This window comes from Podarcis filfolensis (genome assembly GCF_964270895.1).
Source record: "Podarcis filfolensis genome assembly, chromosome: 2".
In the NCBI taxonomy this organism is placed as follows: Eukaryota; Metazoa; Chordata; class Lepidosauria; order Squamata; family Lacertidae; genus Podarcis; species Podarcis filfolensis.
In genome coordinates, this window is record NC_139605.1 from 45,092,030 (window position 1) to 45,119,397 (window position 27,368).

Sequence of the window (27,368 nt, forward strand, 5' to 3'; positions counted from 1 at the left end):
CCATCTATCTGATATGTCAAGGGCGAGGGTGAAGAGCCCTCCCTCGCTCCCCCTTCCGTGGTGCTTCTTGTCTGCAATTGTCACTCCACGCCGAGTCGTCCTGATTGCCTGATGGCAGAGCTGATGGTCCTGATCTTTGTGTCTCTCGGCGGAGGGTTTGTGTGGCAGGAGGCGGGAGGCAGGCGCGTCGTTCATAAATAAATAAAGAATGAAATAAATGGGAGCTGCAGGCAGGAGGGGGAAAGACTTCAGCCAGATTCCCTAGGAGGTCAGTCTTCTCTTTGGGAGGATGGCGGGAGTGGGGGGGGGGGAGAGAGAAACAAATCTTGTGGATATTACCTGAAGAATGCCTCAGATGGAAGCAAACGCCATTGAAATGTCTTGGCTTCCTTGCTGTGGGTATGAGCTGCCAAAATTAAGCAATGGCTTTTTGTTTTTTAAATAATTGTTCTCACGTGCTGCTGTGTCTCATGCAGATCCGCAGGACTTGAAAACGTTTAATGTTGTCTGGGTTGTTTTAAGCTCCGGGTAGGAATTTCGCAGCCTGAGTATGTGAATGCTTCCGACTGGTTATTTCCCTTCTGACTTGCTGCTCTTGTGAAACTGAACTTCCCTTGCAACTTGGTTCCTGACAGCAGCAGAGAAGGTATTAAAGACAGCTTGGTCCTCTTGCTTACTCAGGTTCAAGGGCAAGGGGAATTGCCTCCCCACTGGGGAATACAGAAGTTTGCTCTAAAGTAACAGTAAGGACCAGTTAGGACAACTTTGCGATTGCTTTCTTGATGTTGCCTTTTGTTTTTGTTTTTTTTAATTGGCTGTATTAATTTATCTGTCTTATGTTTTTGTGAATTGTGAAAAGGCCACTGCTGTAGAAATAAGTATATCGCTGTCAACAGAAAACTGATAAGAGGGAAGAACTTGATATGATCGATGTTGGAGCTCATTTAATAGTTAGAAAGCCGTTGTGGGGTAGTGGTTGGCATGTCTGAGATGGAGGGGGGAAACCCAAGTTCAAATCCTTTCCCATTAGCTCACTGGGACAGTCACAATCTTACTCAAAAAATGGTAACTGTTATAGAGAGAGAGGAGTATGTGTAAATGTTTACATACATGTAAATGTTTGCATAAGTTTAAGGTATAAATATGCTGTGGTTAAAGGTATGGCATTTGTTTGGTCAGGGTGATTTTTTTTTGTTTTTGTCATTATTTTACTTGCCTACATTTATCCTTCCCTCCCCCCCCCACCTCCTTGCACTCAAGGTAGCAACAATGAGATACAAAAATACAATGAAAACAAATGCATTTTTCCTCCTGAGAAAATCTGTTCCTTCTTATGTTTCTTCTTATGTATGGTGCATTTTCCCTGCTTTACAAAGATAAACAAATCTGGCTTATCCGTTTGGAGGCTGATTATGCAATTGCAAGATGAAAACCTTGAACGAACAGTAGGGCATCAAGGCCAGTGATTGTTACTTGGTGACAACATGCAAGTGAGCCTTCTATCAGTGATAGCAGCAGCCTTACAAAATTACTTAAGGTAATTTGTGAGGGAGGGACAGTAAAGACCTTCAAATGCTTCTTAAAAATTTGAATGCATCCAGCTATTCTGGTTTCTTACTCTATTTTAATTTTATTTATTTTCGTACTGTTCCATTTTATTTGCAATATACAGTTGTGTTGTGTTTTTGGCTCAGTTTCTTCTAGTTTTTGATAGACTTTATTAAAAGTTGTATTTTTATTGTTTTTATGTAAACTGCTGACAGATTTCATTAAGTGACATAACACGTGTGTGTGTACGGCCTGGTATGTGACTCACTTTTATATTGTTTGATGCTCTCTTCTTGCCATCCTTTTACCCATTTTTAAGGGGTAAGGACAAGAAGGTTGGATACATACAGAACGTATAAGCATATGCATGATGGAGAAGACATAAGCTGCTCTTCTGCCCAATCCCATCACAAATAGAGGAATGTAGAGGAGTGTTTGCGTGAACCAGTCCCAGGTTACTTGTACAAAAAGGGGGTCTGTTCCCATCAATGTTAATGTCTACTTACTTTACTTTGCTTCCCTTATACTTGTGTGGGCCTATAATGGCATGGATTTGGATAGATAAGCAGAAAATGAATGCATGTCCATCCTAAACAAGTCTTGTGTGGAAGAAGACTGAGAAATGAATGACTGGGTAGGATATACAGTATAAATAAATATGAAGGAAATTGTGAGGTGGCAGATGTTTTTCCCCTTGTGTTTAACTGAAAATCATAAAGATATTAAATAAAAACAATGATTGGATGTTGTTATAGATCTCTTAACTTATCATAGGAAGCTGCCAGGATAATACTCTGAACACAGGAAGTTGTAAAACCTAATCTGAAGACAAAAAGCTGATGCAATGAAATTTTCTCCAGAGAAAATAATGATATTCTTTTCAGTAGTTCTTCATTAGTTGCTAACATCAAAATTGTGTGTGTGTAAGAAAAAAGTGACATACAATTATAACTAATCTAACTGATGAATGAAAAACTTGTTTGAAAGTATACTTGATTATAGGTTTTCAAAATGTATTCTTCACATGAACTGCAAGTGAATTCAGCGTTCTGTTTACATTAATTCTGAAAATACTGTTTGATTTGTTGCTATATGCATATATATTGTAAACTTTGCTTGTTAATAGACTTCATAAACTACTATCAAGGATGAAGTGTGAACATCATAGTGTCAGACAAATACAAAGGGAAAATTGTGTAGACTTTTAGGACAAACAATTCACAGCCTGTGGATTTGTGATCTTAGTACTTGTAAATGAAGAGGTTCTTGTCTGTCTGAGGTCAGGAAAGGTGAAAAGCCACTTGAAAAAATCAGTAAAATTTAGAAAATTTCAAATAATCTATCATTTGGCATTTCCAATTTACCAGTTTGAACAAATTAAAATCTTCCAATTTTGATGGAACATTTCTTTACCAGGTTATGTCAGAACAGTCTACGGCATTTAGTTTTATATTTTGGTTTAATACTGGTTTGCAGAGCTGAAATAAGTTTGTCAGCACCCAGCTGAACCCCCAAATAACCAATGCAGATTCTGGGTTCAAGGACCTGTCAATTTTGTAGCAGTTTAATATGACTAAGTCTGATTGAAAGCAATAGGTTTTGAAGTTACGCACATAGTCAGTTTGTTTTATTTCCATATCTCTTGCATCCTTTCAGAATGTTGTCCATATATCAAATGTTTATTCAGCAACCCTTAGCATGGTAGACTGATGTACAATAATGAAGAACATGCACTCTTCAATAGGTAATTCATTCTTGACTCAGCATGACTGATGACTAAATATTCATTGATTTTCAGAAACCTCTAAGTGCGCACATATTCTTAAAAACAAAAAGAGAGAGTATTACATTCATTAGAAAAATGTAACCTGTAGATGTGGTAGTTCCAATGCCCAGTTGGCTCTCCTTTGCCTATGAGAAATCTCCCATTCACTTTCAAGGGAGGAGAAATGCTGCATTTGCAGTAAATCTTCTTCAGTGAAAGGGCTTCCTTGTTTGCAGAAGTGCTCCAGTTTTGCATAAGGATGGATATGGGTTTCTGGATTGGGAAATAAGACAATTGTTTCCAATGTGTTAGGGCAGGTCTACACTTAAGGCAGACAATTTGTTCAGTAATGAGAGTTCCTTCTGCACAATCCACAGGCCTTGTAAGGATGTTTAAAAATGTATGTATCTCTCATTTTTAAGGGGGAAAGTGCGCTTCAAATTCTTGCGCTCAGAGAGCTAATGCTGAAAATGTGAGGGCAACAACATTAAAGGTTAAAAAAATAATTGGTAAGAAAAATGTAGTTCATTTCAACTCCACTGTGATTTTTGAGTTCACATTTAAAGACTTTTGTAGAGCGGAGTTCAGTGTTCACATTTGACTTCTTGCAACGTAACATGTTGCAAGAGTGCAGCATGTTGTCCAGCTGCATTAATACCCATGTCAATGAAAATGATATGGCAATTACATTATTAGAAACAAAAAATGCAAATAAAGTACTGTGTGGCCTTCTGGCTCCAAAACAATGTTTGGACCTAGTACTGGAAGAGTGAGAAACATACTTTAAAGGGGGGGGGGGTGTGTTTCTCAGAATGCACACAATCCTGCCAATGTAGTAAAGAATGTATAGTAGCTGAAAGGTTGCCTTTTCCCATTGATGCATACCTGAACCTTGAGTTCTTCAGAGGCACTTCTCCAGGTGCTCTGACCAAAGGAGATGGAGCTCATGGCTATTAGGGAGAAAGACTTTTTGTTGGTGGCAGTCCAACTATGGAATATTCTCTCTAGAGAGGCCTGCCTGGCTCCTGTTTGGGTTCGTTTCAGTGCCAGGCCCTTTCACCTGGCTTTTAAAATACCTTTTTAATATTTCAATATTTTAAAATTATGTTTAAATCTAGTGCTTTTATAGCTGATTGTTATATTTTAATATTGATATTTTAAGCCACCTAGATAACACTGTTATTGAGTGTCATATAAATGTGGTATGTAAGTAATTATCATGGGCATCTTGGTGTCATTCCTACTAAGGAGCAGTTTGGAAAGCTGTATCAGTTTATTGTCTGCAGAGGTTTGATAAGGTGAGATCAGAAAAGCAAAAACTTGCATTTTCCATAAGAATCACATATACTGGAATTTAAACCCAAATTAGCACTTTTTGTTGGAAGGTTTTTAAAACTAAAAATGTATTACAGTGGTACCTCGGGTTACATACGCTTCAGGTTACATACGCTTCAGGTTACAGACTCCGCTAACCCAGAAATAGTGCTTCAGGTTAAGAACTTTGCTTCAGGATGAGAACAGAAATCGTGCTCCGGCGGCGCGGCAGCAGCAGGAGGCCCCATTAGCTAAAGTGGTGCTTCAGGTTAAGAACAGTTTCAGGTTAAGAACGGACCTCTGGAACGAATTAAGTACTTAACCCAAGGTACCACTGTAGCTGACAATGAGAATCAAATTCTTTGTGAATTTCATGTGGACTTCCAGCAATTATAATATTGTATGAGCATAATACTCTTATTATAATATAATCCCAATTAATGCACAATTCCCAATAAGCCCAAAGTCTGCAAATTTAGCTGATATGCTTTTTCTTTCATGTAAATCAGAAATTCATAGTAACAATAGTGGGGTTTTCTCCTTTTTTTGCATGCTCTTAGCTTATTTTGATAAAAATGGCTGTTTAATATTCAGAACGATGGCATAAATATGTGAAATGGGTCCTCAGATGGATCTATCCCAGACAGTTGTTGGGCAGGGGACAGGTTTCTAGTCCAAGTGGGAAATTGCACCAGGTCTCATACATACCAGTTCCAGATCCGGGAAGTGAAGTCAGATCAAGCAAAGGTCAAGTTCGCCTAAGCAAGGTCAGCCAAAGAGAGGTCAAAAGTCTGAAAGGCAAAGAAGCAATCTGGGTAGCACCTCGGATAGTTCCAAGTGGATCCTAAGCTGGAAGGCAGACTACTGTTGCGTCAACATTTCGCTTCAGTAGGGTGGCAACTTCCTTTGAGCAGCAAGCCCTGCTCCTCTTGAGCAGAACCTCTATTCTTAAAGAGGCCCAGTCTGTTTTAGGAAGCCATGGACTACATGGGGGTGGGTGGGATGGGGGTGGCGATTGTAGTTTTACTGTGGCCCCAGAGCTAGGGCCCTCAGAGTCTAAAGACAGTAATGTGCCCTCACCAGGTGGAGAGACACTGGGTTCATGGGCTCCTCTGCTGCTGGAACTACTGAGGAGGCATTGACATTACAGTCTGGTTCAGAAAGCACATTGTTCTCCAACACAGATAGATCCACTAAACCCATGTCCAATTCCCCTGAAGATGGGGAGTGACAAGACTGGAAATTGCATCTCACCGTTTTTCACCAAGAAGATCAGTAAAGCCCTATAGAATGTAATCAAATAACAGAAAATGGTGAAACTCACAGTAGCCCAATACAGTGGTACCTCTGGTTACATACTTAATTCATTCCGGAGGTCCGTTCTTAACATGAAACTGTTCTTAACCTGAAGCACCACTTTAGCTAATGGGGCCTGCCGTGCTGCCGCCGCACGATTTCTGTTCTCACCCTGAAGCAAAGTTCTTAACCCGAGGTACTATTTCTGGGTTAGCGGAGTCTGTAACCTGAAGCGTATGTAACCTGAAGCGTATGTAACCCGAGGTACCACTGTATATAGGACAGTACAAAAGCCTGGTTGCAAAAAGCAGTTATAACTACCCTCCTAAACATAAGCAATGAAGGAGTTATCTGGATTTCCAGAGGTGGGAGTTCCAGAGCCTGGGGCCCACCACAGAAAAGGCCCTTCTGAGCATTGTCATGTTGAGACAGGAGAAGGGGTTCTCTTTGGAAGATTTCGGTTCTCAGGCAAGTTTATATACAGGAATCTGGTATTTCATGTTGTATAGGTAAAAAACAGCACTTTGGAAGCAAGTTGGCCACCAATGTAGACAGCACACAACCCCTATATTGCACTCACATAAGAAGCCTGGCTGCCGTATTGTGGACAACCAGACATTTCCAAAGGTCTTGAAAAGGCAGCCTATGGAACACATTTTTCAAGCAAGAGGGGACTTAAGGCACGGATCATGGTTGCCAGATCAGAAAATTCCAGAAAGGAATGTAGCTGACACAACATTTTTAACTGTGCAAAGACACTCCTGGCTATAGTTGAGGTCCGAAAATCCAGAGGGCAGAAAGAGCTTGCGATCCTGGATAACTGGAATGTATTTGCCTTCACCTTCCTGTAGGTATATAGCTGAACTAGGCCAGAGCCACCAGCTGAAGGACATAGCCTGGGACCCCAAAAGAGTGAGGAAGAACCTGCCTGTGAGTTGAGAACTACAGGAAGAGTCTAGTTTGACTTCTAACAGCAGCAGCCGATTGGCATGCAGCCGTGATGACTAAATATTGTACAGGGCTAATATTAAAAGACTTTATTATTAGCCAAAGAGGAGTGGCAGAAAGAAAGAACATCTTTCTTTGCTCTTGTGGGAACAAGTTGCTCTGTTGCGAGAATGTCTCCAAACATTACACCTCAAAGCCGAGGGAAAAACAAGTGATCCAAAGATGTCTTAACATATGTGTAAAAACTTTAAAGAATAGGACAAGTTTGTTGTCAGGCTGGATCTAATGGTAGCAACTTGAAAAACCCTTATAGAAGAGGAAAGTTGATAAAAGACTTTCCTTTGAGGCAACAATACTGTTGTTGTTGTTGTTGTTGTTGTTGTTGTTGTTGTTGTTGTTGTTATATTTATTACCCACTCTTCACCAGACAGTCCTAGAGAGGGTTACAGCAATATAAAATACAGCATTAAAAAGAGTTTAAGGCAAATTACAACTAGAATGGGTCCTAAAATATAGATCTATGCCTGTGTCTCATGTGTCAAAGGGCAAGGCAAAGAGATGCATCTTCAGCATATGGTGGAAGCTATGCAATGAGGTTCCAGACAATCTCTGTGGGAAGGAAATTCCATAACCCAGTGGCTGCCGTGGAGAATGTTCTCTCCTAAATCCTCACCACCAGCCCCGCCACCAACCAAAAGGTTGAGGGCAGTGGAGCTACCTAAACAGTTTACAGGAATTAAGTTTATACTACCGTTTCCCTCTGACTATGATGCTGACTGATCAGAGGATCATAAAAGCAGAATAATATCTGCCCCCTCCAGCTTCCCTTCCAAATTTTAACCCACATTTTCTCCACGTTTCTGCTCCCAATGAGAAAATATTTTCAAAAGAGGGATATTGTGCAATGTTACATTTTGCTTTGTTTTTGAAATTAATTTTGTTTTTCAAAATACAAATTACTTTATACACCAGGGTAGGTGTGGTTGAGAATCCTGAAAAACAAAATGTGATTTTAATGGGGTTTTTAAAGGTTTTTTATGTTAAGTTGGCTTCTGCAGTAAAGTACACTCGAAACCCTGGACTGCTGTCTGGACTGCTGTCTGGAGCAGCCTTGCCTACCTTCTTACAGCTTGCAGACCACTGGTCATGCAGACTACTGGTCAGCCTGGGGCTGATGGGAGTTACATCCCAAAATATCTGACAGCAGCAGGTTGCAGAAGGCTGCCCTAGGCTCTGTGGTCTTCATGTGGTCTTGCAACACTAGACCAGAGACTATGGGTTGTATCCAATGTGTACAAGCAAAATGCTCCTCGCAGAATTGGACTTCCCAGTCCTCTTTCTCTTTTTCAGTATGCAACCTTCCCCCAAATCTGCCCAATGGAGTTCATGCTCTGGAGCCAATTTTGCTGGGTGTACAGGGGGGTGGATGGAAGAGGCGAGGAGAGTGGAAGTCTGTTGTTCAAGTGGAATAACAGCTTTGGATACAACGTTAGGACTTTAAAAGGTGCAGTTATGTTCTCTCTCTCACACACAGCTTTATTGTGGTCCATAGACCCAAAATACACAGTGCAACAACAATATAGATCAACAGTTATTAAGGTGTAAAAGCAGCCTTGCTAGCCAACAGAGAAGCTTAGTTATGTTCATACTGTTGACATGACTGGTGTAAGTATTCCCATTTCAATGAATGGTAGTCTATCTCTTATGGTTAAAAGGTGAGCTGATGCAATGGGTGGAAAGCAAAACTCTTGTCAACTTTCATTTACTAGCCTTGGGTAATGTATCAATTCTACCAATCACAGTGGCGCCTTCATATTTAGAAATATGTATGCAGAGACCCTTCTGAGGGAAGTGTGGAGGGTGGCAAAGTGAAAAAGGAGATTTTCAGTAGTGGCTCCCCATTTGTGGAATGTTCTTTCCAGGGAAATACAGTGCTGTCAGATTTCAGATGCCTCGTTAAAACATTCCTGTTTACAAAATCCTTTGGTTGTTAACTGTGATTATATGGCAGAATGATTCTGGCCTGTTTGTGGTGTTCATATTTTTTCTGGGTGGGGCAGGATTTGCTCTTTTTATAATAACTGATGAGCACTTTCTCAACAAAACTTTAATTTGCATTTGCTCTGTTGTAAGTGGTGTATATCCTGCAGGATCTGTAAGTCACTTTGAGATTTCCCTGTGTGCAGAAATGATATAAATAAAAACAATGTTTTGTCATCAAATATGTATTTAAGTATTTATTAAAACGCAAACTTTTGTACAGCTTTTCTTTTTTTTACTAACAGATTAAATGCAGAAAAGGAACAGTATGAATAAATACATGCCAAATTGGCACAGACCAGGAAGATACTGAACTGGCCATCCCAGGTGTGAAGTTTGAGGATGTCATTGTAAAACATCTGGCCTACCAGGCATGATATCATTCTAGTTAGTCTGGCTGCCACTGTGGTATCTGTGGCCAAATACGTCAATCTTGGATTGGCCTTTCTTCTCAAATATGTACTAACAAACAAAGCTCATTTGTCATTTTGATAGGAGACGCAATTATAATAGCATAATAAATAGGGTGCCATAAAGTGAGAAAGGCAGTTACTTACACCTGAAGTGTAAACAAACCAAAGAGGACAGAGTTTATGTTTTGTGGCAAACTCTCAAAAGTACAATTGCAGCAAACTGCACATACAGCAAAGGACCATGTTAATGCCATCTTATCCATTTTCTGGTTTCATTTTGATTGGCTCAGTCCCAAGATCATAACTCTGCTCCTTGACAACAGTTATGATTATGGAAGTTTCCCTCTTCAGGGAAAGTTGCTCTGGACATTGTTGTGATTTCTTCACCTTGTACCTTCTTTTTAAAAAATGCAAATCAGCTTTAGTATGATAATGGTTTTATAATCCATTGTTATTGTTGTTGCAGCAGTAAATTAAATATAGTATCTTGGACGAATGAGATCTCATAGGAAACATGTGCATACTGAAAGTACTGTACTTCCCTGCAGTTTGGCAGAGACTTAAAATAGCTGTTAAATGACAAGCTAATGTGATTTTAAGAACACATGTCAGACATTGCTAGTTCTTATTATGCATTCTATCAGAGTCAACATATCCAGATGCAATTGCACTTTCTGGAGAGCTGCTTTAAACAGGATGTCATTACTTGCTATGTGCAATTTTAATATATTAGAGACTTTTTTTAAATGCTGGGAGTTCTTTAACATGAGAAGATTATGAAAAAGATCATATCCTCCCACATATTCTTCTATGCATCATGGAAGAAAACAGGTAATGCAAAAAGAAAAAAGAAAAGTTGGGGCTAAATTAACTATTTATTACTGAGGTATATGATGATTTGAACCACCATTCTGGGTATATTTGCTTCACATGCATTTTGGCAGCTGAAAGTTGCCAGGAAACATGTGTGAGAAGTGAATTTTGCCAATAATGGGCTGATCATTACTGGTGCTAAAATAAAAGCAATTTTCCAATATAACCATTTGCCCTTTAATGCCTGTGGAAAGTGCAAGTACAAACATATGATCTGTAAAGCAGCAGGTAGATCATACGGTTGCACACATGCTGTGCTGCAAGCCTGTGCACCTGTGGGGGTTTTTCCAGGGGGAGTTGCAAAGTATAATATTCCAAATAAATAAATAGGACCTTGCATCAGAGAGCAGGCCTACTATTTCTGGTAGATTTGTTTGACTGAGCAGTGGCGAGGCCTGGGTAGACCCGGTATCCAAAAACCTCATACTCCAAGTCTACCCCTTCATGGGTTATTGATGAGTAAACCAGCCATCTATCTACAGGCAGACCTGACATCCAAACAACATATTTCCACTCCATGGTCTCCTCCATTCTTGCCCTGTCTTCCTTTATCTCCTTTATACGCCAGCATGGTGTAGTGGTTAAGAGCGGTGGACTCGTAATCTGGTGAACCAGGTTCGCTTCCCCGCTCCTCCACATGCAGCTGCTGGGTGACCTTGGGCTAGTCACACTTCTCTGAAGTGTCTCTGCCTCACTTACCTCACAGAATGTTTGTCATCATCATAGACTTTTATTGCGCTAGCCATAGGCCATGGCATCATTCAGAAAAATAACAAAAGGAAAACAGCAAAAACCATAAAAATCATCAGGCACTACACATACAATATAGACCACGGTCACAACTACTAAGATTGTTTGTTACATAAAATAGAATAGCAGAAGATTCTCTAGTAAAATGTGCCAAATTAAATATCCGAATCCCCTTTTCAGAGTGTTTGTTGTGGGGGAGGAAGGGAAAAGGAGATTGTTAGCCTCTTTGAGACTCCTTAGGGTAATGATAAAGTGGGATATCAAGTCCAAACTCTTCTTCTTCTCTAGCCCATTGTACTGCTGCTGCAGTTGACTTCACAGTCCCATCACCACTGCATTTCCCTTTAAAAATGCCACCACCAAGCACACACACAAATGCAGAATTAACAACAATGGGCTACACTTCACAATTGCTATACGCTCCCTTCTCACTCCCTTCAGCAATATGTGCATGGGAACACTGGGTTGCTTTGCAGGCCTGGCATAGACCACACCCTCTCGGCCATTCCTGCCCCCCACAATTTGGGTAGAACAATGGCAGAAGCTTTCTGTCTTGGCATCAACAGAGCAATTTTTAGAATGTTGACAAACTCAGAATAAAACCACATTTTTAATGCAATGCGTTAAAAAGATTGTGAGGGTGGGACCTGAACCAATAGATTCAATTGACAAGAAAGGAAATTCCCACTAAACTCTAGGAATAGCTTTCTGATGGTAAAAAAACTATTCTACAGCGGATGGCCACCTGTCAGGGATTCCCTAGCTGTGATTCCTGCATTGCAGGGGGTTGGACTAGATGACTATTGGGGTCCCATATTATAAATTAGTTTTTGTACTATGTTACAAGCGCTGCTAGGAGTCGTTTCTTTTTATTTCCCAATGGATTTCTTATCAGTAAAAAAATTGGTGTGGCACGATCAAGTTTTCATTCTGAAAGTGTGGCCCAGAGAGGAAAGTTTGAGAAACCACTGCTGCAACACTGCTGTGGTCTAATGAGACCCAAATCTTGCTGAGCCCAATGGGATTTACTCCCAGTATAACATGCTGGCCACATGACCCGGAAGCTGTACGCCGGCTCCCTCGGCCATAAAGTGAGATGAGCACTGCAACCTCAGAGTCGGTCACGACTGGACCTGATGGTCAGGGGTCCCTTTACCTTTACCTTTAAGAGGGCATAGGATTGCAACCTGCTTCCTTTACATTGGGGGAAGGCTGTTTCAGTAATGCACAAGCACTTCCCCCTAGTCTGTGTTGCCCTCTTTCCCCCACTGCCTTAGCAACCAGGAGGAGCAGGACCTCCTTGCTTGCTTGTCCAGGGATATAAAATGTCTATCTCCAGTGATCAGGCATCAGTCTAAATGTACTATGGCATCAGCAGGCCTTTGATTGCAAGATTACGCTGCTCTGCAGAGCCTGGATTATCATGACGCCATCAGAAAAATAATCGCATGAAGGCAAGGGCACATCCTGAGATAATGTCAGCAGAATTCCAGGACTTGGAAGCACAGGTGTGAATGATAGTTCACATGTACCTATTTCTGCAGTTTTAAAAGTTGGAAGTATTACGTCGTGGTTAGTGTGTGTGGCTGGGGTGAGCTTTCCTCTTCATTTTTATGAATGGGAAAAAGGCATTTTGCACCACATCTGCTGCAAAGTAGAATGATAGATGATCCCCTTTAAATACCAGTAACTGAATGCCAAACTAAGAGGGAATCAGTTACTTCCAACATTATAACTCAATAGTTTTGCAGTTATAAAGACCTTTTTGCAAGTCTACTTTCAGGATGGTGGTGGTAATTCTGCCTTAATAATTCTTTTTAATTCATAGGGATTTTTTTAAAATGATTGCTGTAGTGCAGACTCTGCCTAAAAAATAACGAGAAAAAAAGATCAGTTGGAAAACAACCACAGTTTGATCCATGCTAATGGGCAATAACATTGGGATAACAAGCATATTGTAGGTGTATGGATAAAGTGAGCACATCAGAGGTGATTATGAAGTAGGTCCCATTGAGCTCAGCAGATGTGACTTCTGAGCAGGCATGAATAGGATTGCTCTGTTAATCCGTGTGTCTGAAATAACATATTCATATTTATTTTTCATCAATTTGGTAAATGTTCACGAGTCTGCAGATGACTGAAACAGTTGAGGCAAACCACAATTTACTTCAGGATGGACAAGCAAAACACAATCATGTGCATCTCAAGGGCATCATTCAGTTATTAATGACAGTGCATGTTCCTAGGCATTTCTGATCTCATTTTCTTCCGAGTGCTTATTGCATTTTAGTGTAATGCCTTGTTAAGAAATATTTAGGGAGCTGCATGTCAGCTTGAAGGAAATGAGTGCTGCAGACATGAGCGGCAATCTTTAAGGGTAAATAGATTTAGAAGTGCACAGAGAAAGAGAAGGAAAGCTGGAGTATATTTCATAATCAGATTAATACACATTAGTACTAGTCATGGTTTTTTATACAGCAAAAGATGTAACTAATGGATGTGGTCATTTCTTAAGAACCCTCCTGATATCATATTCTGTGTGTGTTCCAGCTGCACAGGTTGGTATGGAGAAGTCTCAGGTGTTCACGCTATCTTTCCTGCTCTCTCAACAAACGGGTGAATAAAAAAAGCTCACTCTTGTGTAAGGCATGAAAACACTGTGATATTTGCTTTGCTAAAGAGGGAGCAATGAATTGCATAAAGGTAAAGGTAAAGGTACCCCTGCCCGTACGGGCCAGTCTTGACAGACTCTAGGGTTGTGCGCTCATCTCACTCTAGAGGCCGGGAGCCAGCGCTGTCCGGAGACACTTCCGGGTCACGTGGCCAGCGTGACAAGCTGCATCTGGCGAGCCAGCACAGCACACGGAACGCCGTTTACCTTCCCGCTAGTAAGCGGTCCCTATTTATCTACTTGCACCCAAGGGTGCTTTCGAACTGCTAGGTTGGCAGGCGCTGGGACCGAGCGACAGGAGCGCACCCCGCCGCGGGGATTCGAACCGCCGACCTTTCGATCGGCAAGTCCTAGGCGCTGAGGCTTTAACCCACAGTGCCTTAAATGTTACTGCCATGTAGTTCGTTGCTCAAGCTAATTTCAGAAAATTCATTAGATGCTTTTTAGTTGAATAATTTAAAGCCACAGGTTGCACATTTCCAGGCACAAACACAGCATATTTGGGTACACCGTGTTTAGTCTGAAAATGGAAAAAAAATAATGGTTCAGGGGCCTCTTAGAGGCATGCTTTGAAGTCTTTGCTCCTAAGATAAGGCAGGTCAAAATACAGTAAATAAATTAAAGAGACAATATGTATTTACACTGCTGCTGAGCCTGATGATACAAGGATTAGAATGTTTGCTGTTTCTAGAAGCAGAAAAATTCTGCACAGTAAGGAAATTGGGTCTCCAATTTTGGAAATATTGTATGAGGCAACATTGCATTGTGTGTGCCAGGTGCATGAGGGGTCTGGAGGACTGGTACATTATAGTTATGGGCCACCTGTTCAGTATTCCTGGGGGTGACTAGAAATGTGTATTAACTAAGTCAATGGCATTGTCAGGTGGTCAATTTCGTATTGTCAGTAGGCCTATGGGCAAAGATCTTTAAATGCAGGTGCATACTTCTCAGCTTATTAGCTTAATGTTTCTTAGTCATGTTCACCATCTGGTTTCTGAACAAAAAACCAACAAACAAAGCCCATGGCACTTTATAGTTCTTTAATACGCACTGCTGCTATGAATAGAAATCATTGTTTCACTTCACTTTGCATTATTAAGCTCGCTCTCTGTAACTTTCAATAGCATTCCATAATTCCATTTCTCCTTGCTATATATATATTTATTAACGATATATAGCACAAAGAGTGATAACACAGTTTAATCAAGGATGAAAACATGTACTATACCCAGGTCTTATTTATCAAACAGTTTGCCTTCCCATCTAAAGAGGCCTCAAGGCAACGTGCATAAGATTGCAAGGCGACGTCACGCACAGCATTCAGATGCACCTTTTTCAGAAACAGCAGAAGGTTGTAGTTTTGTGGCGGAGCACATTACTGCATGCAAAAGGTTCCGTTTTTAATTCATGGCATCTCTAGGCAGGTCTGGGAAAGATCCTGTCTGAAATGCAGAACAGCCACTAAAATAGATGGAACAATAGTCTGAGTCAGTGTAAGTTTGGCTGCAAGAGGCAGACTGCTAGCAGAAGCCTTGTGTCAAATCTTGCAGAAAATCCAGTTCCAATGAGTCATTTGCACTTGTGGAATATCCATTGTGCAGCCACTACCACCATTACTATACCCAGTGATAGTTAACACTAGTATGTCAATGCATACACGCTACTGCTTGTGCAAAACTCTCACACTTCCTGCACTAAGACTTACCTAAGATAGCATTCTATATTCCTACAGGAGTCATTATGGCTAATTAATATATTTCATCCGAGGTTCTTGGTTCACATCCATTACTTTCGTTGTTGTTGTTGTTCTTCTTGTTATTTAGTCAATCACTTAGAAGCCTATCAGTTATTACCAGTAATACTATTTATTTGACATATTTGAGCCTGCTTTTAGGGTCAAGCTCTCCAAAGGGGTTTTCCAACATAAAAATTCACAATACAAATCTTTAAAAGTTTGAAACTTTGCAAAAAAATTCAATGCATTAAAAAACTAGCAGCAACAATATTTCTAATTGCAAAACCCAGTCAGCCCAGACAAACATGCCCTGCATCTTAGAGTATGCTCTGAAGGCACCTGAGACCACTAATCTCCTGAAGCCAAGCCATCTGGGTCTGGGTCTGGTCCATGCCTGGTAGAGTGACCACCTGGGAACCACATATTCTATACCTTGGGTTCCATAATGTGCTCTTCCCAATTTGAAAAATCAAGAGGAGATTGGTCCCGTTCACACCTCCTACCCATCTGGCTGGGCTGCCAGTAAATGTCACTCTGGATAGGAGAGGAATCTCAGGGATGGAATCATAGAATCATAGAATCATAGAGTTGGAAGACACCACAAGGGCCATCGAGTCCAACCCCCTGCCAAGCAGGAAACACCATCAGAGCACTCCTGACATATGGTTGTCAAGCCTCTGCTTAAAGACCTCCAAAGAAGGAGACTCCACCACACTCCTTGGCAGCAAATTCCACTGTCGAACAGCTCTTACTGTCAGGAAGTTCTTCCTAATGTTTAGGTGGAATCTTGTTTCTTGTAGTTTGGATCCATTGCTCCATGTCCGCTTCTCTGGAGCAGCAGAAAACAACCTTTCTCCCTCCTCTATGTGACATCCTTTTATATATTTGAACATGGCTATCATATCACCCCTTAACCTCCTCTTCTCCAGGCTAAACATGCCCAGCTCCCTTAGCCGTTCCTCATAAGGCATCGTTTCCAGGCCTTTGACCATTTTGGTTGCCCTCCTCTGGACACGTTCCAGTTTGTCAGTGTCCTTCTTGAACTGTGGTGCCCAGAACTGGACACAGTACTCCAGGTGAGGTCTGACCAGAGCAGAATACAGTGGCACTATTACTTCCCTTGATCTAGATGCTATACTCCTATTGATGCAGCCCAGAATTGCATTGGCTTTTTTAGCTATCGCGTCACACTGTTGGCTCATGTCAAGTTTGTGGTCAACCAAGACTCCTAGATCCTTTTCACATGTACTGCTCTCAAGCCAGGTGTCACCCATCTTGTATTTGTGCCTCTCTTTTTTTTTGCCCAAGTGCAATACTTTACATTTCTCCCTGTTAAAATTCATCTTGTTTGTTTTGGCCCAGTTCTCTAATCTGTCAAGGTCGTTTTGAAGTGTGATCCTATCCTCTGGAGTGTTAGCCACCCCTCCCAGTTTGGTGTCATCTGCAAATTTGATCAGGATGCCCTTGAGTCCATCATCCAAGTCGTTGATAAAGATGTTGAATAAGACCGGGCCCAAGACAGAACCCTGTGGCACCCCACTAGTCACTCTTCTCCAGGATGAAGAGGAACCATTGATGAGCACCCTTTGGGTTCGGTCAGTCAGCCAGTTACAAATCCACTGAGTGGTAGCATAGTCAAGACCGCATTTTACCAGCTTCTTTACAAGAATATCATGGGGCACCTTGTCAAATGCCTTGCTGAAATCAAGGTAGGCTTCAGGGATGCCAAGAATAAGTATTCTTACCTGGCAAACCCTGCTTGAAGAGATAAAAAAGAGTCAATATTTCTCATCTTCTTTAGCTCTCCTTTGAATTGAATGCTTTCAGGAAACCATTTGGGATGACCCATGTGGTTTTGCATGTCACCTGAAGTTACTTTGTAAGTTGCTACATTTGCCTTTAGATACTGAGTATATGCTTCCTTCCTTTCCTTCCTTCCTTCCTTCCTTCCTTCCTTCCTTCCTTCCTTCCTTCCTTCCTTCCCATTTCTCCCATTCTTCACATTTTTGTTGTTGTTGTTTAGTCGTTTAGTCGTGTCCGACTCTTCGTGACCCCATGGACCAGAGCACGCCAGGCACTTCTGTCTTCCACCGCCTCCCGCAGTTTAGTCAAACTCATGCTGGTAGCTTCGAGAACACTGTCCAACCATCTCGTCCTCTGTCGTCCCCTTCTCCTTGTGCCCTCCATCTTTCCCAACATCAGGGTCTTTTCCAGGGAGTCTTCTCTTCTCATGAGGTGGCTAAAGTATTGGAGCCTCAGCTTCAGGATCTGTCCTTCCAGTGAGCACTCAGGGCTGATTTCCTTCAGAATGGAGAGGTTTGATCTTCTTGCAGTCCTTGGGACTCTCAAGAGTCTCCTCCAGCACCATAATTCACATTACAGGAACAGATTTATTTAAGCCCTGGAGCCGGTTTAAGCTTTTGCTTTCCATGTGTTGGCCCATTCACATTGCCTAGACTGTTCACTCATGTTTCAGATTTCCAAGGAGAGTAACTGGGAGTTGTGAATTGGACTCTGGCTGCTTGTAAGTGAGTCAGGAGTTTGGCAAAGCCCCTGCCATATTACAACCAATTCTATACATTTGGATATATTTCCTAGATGGATTGATAGGACAGTGGGGCTGGTATGTGGGTGCCTGTTGCAGCTCACGGGATTGGTGTGAGTGTGCAATTTTTACTATGAGGAGACTGCACTTCAGCATGATAGTAAGGATCTAAGCCTAAGAAGCATTTGAGTTAAGCAAGATAAACTACAGTGGTACCTCGGGTTACATACGCTTCAGGTTACAGACGCCGCTAACCTAGAAATAGTGCTTCACGTTAAGAACTTTGCTTCAGGAAAAGGACAGAAATCGGGCTCCGGTGACGCGGCAGCAGCAGGAGGCCCCATTAGCTAACGTGGTGCTTCAGGTTAAGAACAGTTTCAGGTTAAGAACGGACCTCCAGAATGAATTAAGTACTTAACCTGAGGTACCACTGTAATTCTAGGGCTGTGTAGCCTATCATAGATAGAACTGAAGCTAGAAGGAACTGCTAGAGAGTGCATGCCAATTGCTGGAATTCATATTTAGGCCTGAACGTTAATTAACCGAATGAGTCTTGCATCAGACCTTGCCATCATATGCAGCTGCCTCTTTGGGCGAGGCCACCTGTCTCACTGTGCACTATTACACGGCTTTTGTGGTGCAGTCGGATGTCTTCATCACCCATTCATGCAACCACGCCAGTTCACTCTGCTTTTAAATTTTGTTCCGTACGTCATGTAGTTTACAGAGCCCTTTAGAAGAATTGTCACTCACTTTAAAAAAAGTAAAAAATACAAGCAGTCATGTTGGCTAATTCATTTGGCAGAAAGCACCACTCCTGCAAGGGGAGAGGATGTGTTTTGGATCCAACATGTTGTGGAAGTAGCATACTGATCTCAGTGGGGTGATGGGGCCTGCCTAGTCTCTTAAGCAATTTCTTCCACTTGGTAAGCAGAACAGAACTGACAAGCTGCAGTGCGGAGCCACTGCAATAGAGAACATTTGCAGAAGATGTTTTTTGCTGCCGTATACCTTTCAGAATGGTAGCAGGTCTGTATGTGGCTACAGCACCAAGAGCCCCCCAAAAGTCAATATGGTTAGGAAATGGCCACTCAAGGGAGGAATATATCTCTTCTTAAATCACACAGAGAATGCATTGTACGCAATAGGATTGGAGTGTTGTTACTCTCTCCCTTCTTTCCCTTAATTCCCACCTCCTCCCCTTCTGAAGGCTTTTATTGCAAAGCTAGTTCCTTTGCATTTTAAACTGGGGTGGGGGATGGTGTCAAGAAGAGTTTTTAAAAAGTAGGAAAAAGGAAAACAGTATTTGGGGATTTGGGGAACACTCTTTGCTGTTTTATCATTACCCCTGGGAACAATTATTCCTCAACATTTTTAAAAATAAAAAGTGTGCCCGTTTGTGCTGTTTATATGCAAGTGCAATTGTGAATGTTCATTTCTACACCTGTGTTGTATTAGCTAAATTAGCATTTACATGTAATATTATTTTAAAAGAGATGTTAACATGAAACATATTTAGAAATGTGCCTATAGCCTCAAATAATTACACAGTCACGTCAATGCTAGATTGACTAAAAATGTTACAAATTTGGTTAAAATTGTAAGATATTCAGGTACAGAATTTTACCATTTCTCAGTGAAATGAATACTTTTATTTGGAGTAATATAAACAGCTTTCTATACAGATAAACACATCTTTTCCTAAATGAATGCTTGTATGTTTCAACTTTTTTGTAAGAGACATTTACCTATTGATTTAAGTTCACCTTGGTCTGTTTGCATAAAACTGTTACTGTGAATCAGTCCACATATATACTGTGTGCTGTAGACAGCCCTGACATAGCATTATGGGTTTGTAAGCATAATGTACACAGATCCAATAATTTGGGAGGTAAGAGAGGCTGCCCAAACATGCTGTTGTTTGTTGTTGTTGTTGTTGTTGTTGTTGTTGTTGTTGTTGTTGTTTACTAAATTTGTATACTGCCCTATACCTGCTGGTCTCAGGGCAGTTCATCATCATCATCAACATCATAATTTATTTATACCCTGCCCATCTGGCTGGGTTTCCCCAGCCACTCTGGGTGGCTCCCAACAGAATATTAATAATAATACAGTCGTACAGTACCTTGGTTTTCAAACGGTTCCAGTCGACTTATGAAAACTTTCGAAAACCAAGGTTCAGTTTCTGATTGGCTGCAGGAGCTTCCTGCACTAATCAGAAGCCATGGAAGGCAGCCAAGTCAGATGTTTGGGTTCCAAAGAACATTCACAAACTGGAACATTTCTTCCGGGTTTGCAGTGTTCAGGAGTCAAAATGTTCGAGTCACAAGGCGTTCGAGAACCAAGGTACGCTTGTAATAAAAAAAGCGATAAAACATCAAACATTAAAAACTTCCCTAAACAGGGCTGCCTTCAGATGTCTTCTAAAAATCAGATAGTTGTTTATTTCCTTGACATCTGATGGGAGGGCGTTCCACAGGGTGGGGACTACTACCAAGAAGGCCATCGCAATATAAAAACACAAAATACATAATCAAAACAGAAATAGAAACAGCCCAATAACACATTTTAAAAGGGCATTGGATGTCAAGCAGCCAAAGGCCTGGTTAAAGAGGAACATTCTTGCCTGGTGCCTAAAGGTGTATAATGAAGGTGCCAAGTGAACCTCCCTGGGGAAAGCAAAGCTCCTCAGGTGTAGATGCTCTACTGGTAATATTCCCACTGGTGAGAAGGCTTAAGATTGTGGTGTGGGATCTGTATGAGCCCACCTTGTTACCTTGACATAGCCCCCTAGGCAGGCCCTTAATTATACCAACCCTGGAACAGGCACATTTAATTCCCTCCCGCTCTTCACATGGGGCAAAAAGTAATCTTTTAAGAAAAGACCATCACAAATCCCCCCTGCATCTTTTGCCCTGGAAGCACCAATCCAACAAGGCTAAGGATATAGCATCAAACATGGATCTATCTCCCCAACCTCACACTTGCCCTGGCTAATAGGGGAGTGAGGATTGCTCTGCCCTGCTGATAACTAAAACAAAATTTTTTTTTCCTTCCAGTAGCACCTTAAAGACCAACTAAGTTAGTTCTTGGTGTGAGCTTTCGTGTGCATGCACACTTCTTCATGCACACGAAAGCTCACACCAAGAACTAACTTAGTTGGTCTTTAAGGTGCTACTGGAAGGAAAAAAAATTTTGTTTTGACTATGGCAGACCAACACGGCTACCTATCTGTAACTGCTGATAACTAGTTGGACAACATGCAGTGATACAATCTATAAACTGACAAGCAATGGTCTTTTTGCTGGAATTATGTGTAGTTACAGTTATTAATGTGTTTGTCTTGATTTTAGTTAATATCTAATCTCTGGTGGGAAGTATAACTTTATCTCTTTTAGGCACAAAGCTTTCCCTTTTGTTCAGAAAAAGTTATGCCGTTAATTTTTCACTCTTGAGAAAATCATTATTCAGTCCAGTGGGATATTTTCCTACATTTTCCTCACAGCTTTTGAGGATCGGCAAACTAAAGCTGCATTGTTTCCAGTTGAGCAATGCATAACCAATCTCTGCTTCTGCTATTCAATTACTGAATTGTAAAGACGAATGAAAATGCTACTTTCATTTGTTATTATATGAGTCAGTCGTAGCTACTTTCTATTTAGGTCATAAGATTTTGGGCATTGTGCTTTTTCTCTTCTAATTGTAAAACGACTAGTTCTATTAATATTAATAATAATATGAGTGGTTAGTACTGAATTAGCTCACAAGACCAGGGATATAGGATCCAGTGACTTTCTGAGAGGAAACCTGTTGCTATCTGCAGCATCAGTCCAAATGTTGGTTTCCGATCAGCCAGGGAAGATGGACAGTCCTTGTGAAAAAAATTTATTGGAAAGAAAAATACACCACTCCCAGCCACTGCACAAAAAACTAGGTAAGCTCAGCCCACAAACACTGGACTAAAGCACCCTGAAAATGGAGCAGAAAAACAGAAACCTCTTTTGTAAGGGAAGAAGATTTCCACAAAATTAGAGGACGGGTTTTGACACAGCACTAAGTGGAAGCTCTGAAATGGACCAACAAATTCACATTAAGGTTGCAGTCCTGTACTTACTGTAGAAGTAAGCTCAGTTGTACTCAGACACGTATAGAATTGCCCTGGAAGGCTGCAATCAGATATTTGTCTACTTGGCTGGGAAGTCAATGTTATTTGTTATTTTCAAGTTTATGTGCGTAGGATTGCACTGCAATGCAATTGATCATCTGGGTTTGACTTGTATAGAAGTAGGATCCAAATGTGTTTTGAGCAATGGGTGCCTGCTTCCTCAAATGCCATGCCCCTTGATCAACTGCCTCAGCCATTACTGATGGTTATTGTAGGTGATTTTTCGTCTTCAAAATGGTAAAGCAGTTACTATTCCTATTGGCACCTTTTGCTTTATCTGCTGCACAGGTAGCGAACAGTAAAATCAGTGACAATGCAATTGGGTTGATCATAATAATAATAATAATAATAATAATAATAATAATAATAATGGTAATCAGTCCTTGCATAGAACTTTTCTTTTTAATATGTGCAGTTGATGTTCCGGTCCTGTGTTTGAGGAAAGCAGCTGTTTGTTTTATTCAAGAGCCCATCTTAATGTCTGGCCAAGAGGCAGCATTTTCCTCGGCTTCAGCTGCAGCTGTTTGCCTGCTTCCATGAGCCCATGAAATGAAGTGGCTGTGCCACTGCAGAGAGCTGCGATTAGAGCTGTGATCACACTCCAGTTTATTGCACACTCGCTTGTGTTTCCAGCACTGGGTCTTTAACGGATGCTTTCCTGAATGCTTATGTATCCTGTACTTAATTCTACTTGTATGCTGTCTGAGGCCTTGTTCCTCAAACCAGCTTCAGTCTGGCTGGAATCCTTAAGCCATTCCTAATTTGTCTTTAGCAAAGGCGTGAACACCTTGGAGTAGGGTGAAGACATCCCTGCTTGCCAACTCTCCCTGGTGTGCACACAAACAGAAACAAATTGAAGCCATGCTAGGTATATTATTATTATTAATATTATTACTCCACTGGGAGCCAGTGTGGTGTAGTGGTTAAGAGCGGTAGACTCGTAATCTGGTGAACCGGGTTCGCTTCCCCGCTCCTCCACATGCAGCTGCTGGGTGACCTTGGGCCAGTCACACTTCTCTGAAGTTTCTCAGCCTCACTCACCTCACAGAGTGTTTGTTGTGGGGGAGGAAGGGAAAGGAGAATGTTAGCCGCTTTGAGACTCCTTCGGGTAGTGATAAAGCGGGATATCAAATCCAAACTCTTCATCTGGCTGGGTTTCCCCAGCCATTCTGTGAGGCTTCCAACAGAATATTAAAAACACGATAAAACATCAAACAATAAAAACTTTCCTAAACCTTCAGATGTCTTCTAAAAGTATGATAATTGTTTATTTCCTTGACATCTGATGAGAGGGTGTTCCACAGGGTGGGCGCCACTACTGAGAAGGCCCTCTGCCTGGTAAACATTGGGGTGGGGGTGGGGAGCTGTGAAATGTGCTCTGAGGTGGTAATGTGAACACACCCTTAAGATGAGAAGAAAGGGGCATGATTAAAAGCCCCTTAGAGGATGCTCCTGGCTTTTCCATTGGGGTGTTTTTAAAATTACTTAAATGCCAACCTGTCCCAAACACTTCTTTCTGTAGGCAACACAGTATACGGCACCACACTAAGGACACAGATACTGTATGTTGCTGTTTGTCCAATAAAAATGCCTCAGCTTGGGCTCCAGGAACCTTGGGCATTGTTAGGCTTGCTGTCGAAGGGAATTTGGAAGCTGAGTGATAGTGCCCCAGTGTACTTACACTGTTGCTTGCTTGTGATCCTGCAATGCCTTTGTCCCTACCGCAAACCTTAGAATTGTGAAAGAGCTGACACATGACAGGCCACCAGAATATCTTTCAAGTGATAAGCAAAAGCTGCAGAAAGAGTCAGTAGGACATGTGTTTTTCTCTGGAAAGTCCAAGTCTCACAAATGGATTAAAAGAAAGAAAGAAAGAAAGAAAGAAAGAAAGAAAGAAAGAAAGAAAGAAAGTGCCAAGTCAATGTAGGTTAATGGGTTATGGTTAATTCATTTCATTTATGAATTGCTTCCTATGAAGCATCACGAAGCAATTGCACAATGCAATAATGACATATATAAAACAACTGCATGTATAAAAGCAGTTAAAATAATTGCATACATAACAACATTTAATGTATAAAAGCACTTTCAAATCTTGATACAGTTACCATATGGATTGTAGTGTCATTGCCTTTTGTTTTTATTTCGACCTGCGTTTTTTGCCTCCTCCTCTGAATAGAAATTACAGCACAATCCTGACCGTGTCTACTCAGAAGTAAGTTTTGTTGGCGTCAGTGAGGCTTACTCCCAAGATAAGTGGGATTATACTTGCAGCCCAAATCACCTTCCCTGTTTATCCAGAATTCCTGACGATGGCAAGTTGGTTGGTAGCTGGAGTGAGGGTTTCTGCTACACAAACTTAATGCCAAAGAAGCCTGCTTAGAAAATAAGATACAGTGGTACCTCGGGTTACAAACGCTTCAGGTTACAGACTCCGCTAACCTGGAAGTAGTACCTCAGGTTAAGAACTTTACTTCAGGATAAGAACAGAAATCGTGCGGTGGCAGCGGGAGGCCCCATTAGCTAAAGTGGTACCTCAGGTTAAGAACTGTTTCAGGTTAAGAACGGACCTCCAGAACGAATTAAGTTCTTAACCTGAGGTACCACTGTACTTGAGTTGTTTGTTTTGTTTGCCAGATAATAAGGAGCTTATTGATTGGCTGGAAACATTAAAGAATTTTTAGTTGGTTAGTCATTTGACTTTGAACTGACTAATCAATACTTAAATTGCAACACATTTGTTTTTAACCAGAAGCTCAATATAGTTGCCTTTTACAGATGTTGAAGGAAGCATAATATATCATATTTTAATAATAAAAATAAAGAAGACATTTTCTTCTGTCATCTGAAATATTTTAATTCTTATTCCTTGTTTTGGTAAGGCATTTGAACTGAGAGTTTTCTTTCCCCCCGAAGCTAAATTAAGTGCCTCTGTCTAGAGCTCTGCCAATAAAATGCATCACCACCAATTTAAAGTTTGTCCTCACTGATTAATCAACTAATGAATGAGCTGAATAATTTACTTATTAAACAATTAAAGGCTGCAGTCTTATATTCAGTAAACTGGCAATAAGTTCCATAGGGCTTCTGAGTATAAATGTGTAGGATTGCCCTGTTAAGCTTGCAGGCCTGTTTAATATATACAATCCTGTTTTAGTTTATACTGGAGTGGATCTTGAAATGTATGAACAGTTAGGTCCACCACCACCACCCCCGGCTACCTGGCTGGTTTTTCCTATTGCTGAACAAAGTAGCATAGCAAGCCACTTGCAAAAGCAGCAGAAGGGGTCTTTTTAAAAGATGCATGGAGACATTAGAGGCTGTGGTTTCTACATTCTGCCTGGGGCGGGCAAATGTTTGTGTGCCCTGAAGCGCTAACTGTGTGCCAGCTGAGGAAGGAGAGAAAATGTTAGCCTGATCTTCAGTGAAGCCAAGATTCCCAGGTGTCAAAAGACTTGCTATCATTATGCTACTGGGCCACATCAGAGTTGCTCTGCCTGATTGAGGGCGCATGGTGTCACAGTGAATGAAGGGAAGCAGTGTTGTATTTTATCGCGCTGCCGTTAATGGCCAAGTTATAAAACGCAAAATCTCAAACCAACCTATCAAAAAATCGCACTGATGGATTTATAATGTTCCTGATTCATGGATGCTTATAGTACAGGATGATTTTTCCAGTCTGCAGATGTGCCCCAGGGCCCCCCAAAATTTGGTGACCCCTGCATTATGGCACTATGATTTGGTGACCCACGCATGATGTTGTTTGTTTGCTTCATTGTGGACGTCCATTTTGATTGGTGGTCGAGGAAGTCCAGAAAGAAGGGAGTGATGTTGATTTGAGGAGAACTATACTCTCTTTTCGGTGTGATATGCAGTTGCAGGAATGGAGAGAAGCCTTCAGTGGAAAGGAGCTAGCTGTCCTTTGATGAGAGGGGTCTTATTCTCCCCAGTCATTTCCCACTTCAGTCTGCTACTGAGAATTTCTTATCTATCCCTCTGGTCAGTTGTGTCACTGGTGCGCTTCATGAGAGTTTCTGGCCCCAGAGGGTATGCTGTTACTAAGAAAATGTGCAAACAGTGAAGGAGGGTTGGTTGTCCACATTAGTGGAGCTACCTTTGTGGCGGATCTGTGCTGCCTCTTGTGTGGAGTGCAGCTGTGAGCCTGTTTTGGGCTGGCAAGGCTGGCAGTGGATGCTGACTGATCAATTTCCACCAGTATTTCTCTGAAATGGAGGGGGGTGTTCTGGGGAGCCCGCAAGCAAGAGCTGCTCCTTCCAGAGTCTGGGTCTGGGTCTTAGCTTCAGATCCAATCTTAACTTATGACTGGGAGCAGCAGGCCTAAATGAAGTGGCTGAGCCACCATGTTATCCAAAGCCCTGAAGTTTTGCACAGGCCAGGGGAGAAGGTGTGGGGTGATGGTCAGTAAACTGTGGATTTTTGCGGCTTCAGCTCTGGACTGGCACAGCAGGGAGCCCCAGACTTGGCCTTGGGCCAGGTATCCAACTCTGCTCACACTCCTGAAATGGCTCATTTTGGGGACTTACACTGGCAGCAACTTCTGGTGGACACTGTGGGGATCTCTATGGTGGTGGAAAACAACCTATGATAGTGGATTCTCAGGCCTTAAGTGCTCTTATCAGGCACAGATGGTAACAAATGCTCTAGCAATCTCTTGCAGTGTGAACCTTCTGGCTTGGTCAGTTTTCTGCCCTTTCCTCTCATCTTCTGCTTGTTGGGGAATAGCTCAGGCCTCCCACTTCACCTCATGCTCCAAGCTTCAGTAGTAGACACAGAGACATTGTCTTGGAGAACCACCATCCAAGGTCTGAATTTGGTTATGGCTCCCCTTGGGTACCAGCCTGGCTCGGACAGCATCACATGTCCAGTTTACAAATAAACACAGGCCTGTTCAATGTTACAAAATTGCTTGTAAGGTGAAAATGGCATCTGTTGGATCACTGACGTGACAAATGAGATCAGTGGTTAAAGCGAATGTAAGTTTTGCTCTATGAGGACAAAGAGGAAGAATTACTGCCGGGTCAGAATCACAACAATATGTATCCAAGAGTATGATTTTTTGCCTGTTATAAATAAAATGTTTGTCGGGTACTGTCTGGCGTGACAAGATGATTTTTTGCTTAAACATAATTTTGAAATAAATATGGGAGATTAAACAAGAGCTGTGACCTTCTAAAGCAGAAGAGAAGAATGCTGCTGCTAGTGCTGATTTTGGGATTCTGACTTTTGGCTTTGGAAAAGCTTTTTTTTTTTGTCTTTTTTGTCTCTGGAGTACACTAGTTTTAAG

General features: G+C 41.6%; 1 protein-coding gene and 2 long non-coding RNA genes across 3 annotated transcripts in view; 2 read left to right on the forward strand and 1 right to left on the reverse strand.

Moving 5' to 3' along the window:
- PHF2 (PHD finger protein 2) overlaps positions 1-27,368 on the forward strand; it is a 128,784-nt gene that overhangs the window by 2,484 nt on the left and 98,932 nt on the right. The window lies entirely within an intron of this gene.
- On the forward strand, positions 342-9,093 carry LOC310757699. The gene is made up of 2 exons (XR_014545427.1): positions 342-5,968; positions 6,204-9,093. It is a non-coding gene; the product is annotated as an uncharacterized lncRNA (long non-coding RNA).
- On the reverse strand, positions 10,480-12,166 carry LOC310757700. The gene is made up of 2 exons (XR_014545428.1): positions 12,104-12,166; positions 10,480-11,975 (listed from the first exon to the last, which is right to left on the reverse strand). It is a non-coding gene; the product is annotated as an uncharacterized lncRNA (long non-coding RNA).